This window comes from Engraulis encrasicolus, chromosome 6 (assembly GCF_034702125.1).
Source record: "Engraulis encrasicolus isolate BLACKSEA-1 chromosome 6, IST_EnEncr_1.0, whole genome shotgun sequence".
Lineage (NCBI taxonomy): Eukaryota > Metazoa > Chordata > Actinopteri > Clupeiformes > Engraulidae > Engraulis > Engraulis encrasicolus.
Window position 1 is genome coordinate 31,244,495 of NC_085862.1, and position 2,500 is coordinate 31,246,994.

Below are 2,500 nucleotides of genomic sequence, written 5' to 3' on the forward strand. Positions count from 1 at the left end.
CAGGAGCAAGTCAAGAACTTGAGGCTGTCACACACACACACACACACACACACACACACACACACACACACACACACACACACACACACACACACACACACACACACACACACACACACACACACACACACACACACACACACACACACACACACTGCCATTACTGCAGATCCAACTCAATTACTACAAACTCGGTCAAGAGGCTGAGGTCATTCGAGGTGCACTGTGGAGAACCTAATGGAGGCCTGCCTTTAGTTCCACTCAACTCCTCTCCACAATGTCATATATAGCTCTCAACAGCAATACAATGGGGTCTAATGCCCTATTCACACAGGCTAAATATTACCTGTGGACTTCTGGTGATTGTTTATTACTTTACATTGCATTGCATGCATTACCTCTGCGCTACTTTTCAGTATGTTTGCATGGAATAAGCAAAGTCTGTAATTTACTGAATTTACAGACATTAAGACAGTTGGGTATAGTTAGTTAGTAGGCGTCTGCTTAAAACAGTTGGCAAAAGAAGCAATGTATCCAGTGACGTGTATAGTATACTATTATACGTCAATGAAAGTATCCACTTTATCAAGAAACACAAAATATATCCTACCATTGATGAACAAAAAGTCACGGACCCCTTCAGATAACAATAGGCTACTTACAGTTACACCATGCAGAACAACCTGTGAGCACTCTTCTTGGATTTGCATTGTTATTTTTGTGAATCACACTCTGTTTAGTGTAATAAGGGAACAAACTTGCCCCTAAAATACTGTCAAAATTTAAACTGTAGCTTCCATTACTCTTGCCAGAAAGTGATATAAAACACTGACGTGCATGGGACTAGTATTATCACTGGACGTCTGTATTTGGCGATACACCGTAGGTAATTTGCGGCAGAATTACTACTTGACAAATTAAAGAGATGGTGCATTCACATGAGACTAAGAACTCAGGAATTTTCCGGAATTATTACAAATCAGCAGAGGTAATACTTATTTCATGCGAATAGGGCTTTAAAAACATATTTTTACCAGATTTTAGGTGAACTGCAACCTATTTTAGGAATATTAAAGTGACTTAAAGCCTTATTGGAGTACAAAGTAACAGCACAAGAATGTCATTTTTGTCTTTGAACATAAAGACTGTAAGCAAGTAGGAAAAGATACACTTTTATGCCTGGGAAGAGAGATGCGGTATGCTGGACAAAATAGAGGAAGGGAGGGAGGGAGGGAGGGAGGGAGGCGAAGGTGAAAGTGGGCCATGTTTGTTCCCCATCTTCCTCCTCCCCCTCCACCTCTTCATTCCCCCCCTCCTCCTCCCCTTCATCTTCAACCTCCTCCTCCTCATCTTCCTCTTCTTCCACCTCCCCCTCCTCCTCATCCTCCTCATCCTCCTCCTCCTCCTCCTCCTCCTCCTCTTCCTCCTCCTCCTCCTCCTCCTCCAGTTTATCGCTACAGCCCCCCAGTGAGTAGGAACGAGGAGTGATGCTCTGTTTTCTTTCATCTCCACATTCCTAAATCATTCCTCATTCCAAACTTTTTTTAAAGAAAACTAGAGCGAAAGAAAAGGAGAGGAGAGGAGCGGGAAGAGGAGCGTAGCGATGACAGAGGAGCCGCGGGGAGTCGCAAATCACTCAGCTCCCAGAACTTTGGAAGTGTGTCAGCTCCACGAGGGGTACAGCGAGCAGGGGCACAGAGGTCCGGCACGGGGGGGCTGGGAAAGGGGAGGTATGGAGATGCAAAGGAGGGGGGTACGGAGAAGAGGTACCGGTACGACCTGGCTGAAGGGGAGCATAAGGGGGCGAGGGGGATCAGCGGAAGTAAAGGAGAATCCAAAACTCTGGAAGTGTGTCACCTCCGTGCGGGGTACAAACAGTGGGGGACACAGAGTTTCGGGGGTATGGAGGGGGGTAGGAGATCCAGTATGAGAGGGGGGAGGACGAAGGCACAAAGAGGGGGAGAGAGAGAGAGAGAGAGAGAGAGAGAGAGAGAGAGAGAGAGAGAGACAGAGACAGAGACAGAGACAGGGAGAGAGAGAGAAAATGGCAGAGAGGACAAAGGTGTCAGTTGTCTGGGGCCCAGATAGAAAGGGGGTCCAAAATTGGGTTTTCATCATTACATTGTGTGTTTTGGAAGGCGGGGGGGTTCTGATGACTTGGCCCCATCAAAAGCTGTCAGCAGCTATGAAGGGAGCATGGGGGAGTGTGTGTGTGTGTGTGTGTGTGTGATGGGGGTCAGGGGAAGTAGAGAGGGCTGGTGCTCGTTGAGGGGGTCTGGAGGTCTGAGTGGGTTCCCTGGAGTGGGCACTTCCTGGGCCCAGTGGTGGAGCCTTCAGGGCTGGGGGCATAATGACACAAACATCCCTCTCTTCTTTCAGTCCTCCTTTCTCTTCTTGCATTCTTCCATTCATTGGGCCCCCTATGTCCGGCCTTTGGGTGCGTGGCCGTCAATCAACCTGTCCCAAAACTGGAGCAGGGCCATCTAAACATGCTACATGC

At 47.8% G+C, this 2,500-nt stretch overlaps 1 protein-coding gene across 2 annotated transcripts in view; it reads right to left on the reverse strand.

Annotated features, from left to right (window-relative positions):
• The window catches only part of hmcn1 (hemicentin 1), a 183,675-nt gene that overhangs the window by 129,039 nt on the left and 52,136 nt on the right, over positions 1-2,500 (reverse strand). The gene's annotated exons all lie outside the window — the stretch shown is intronic.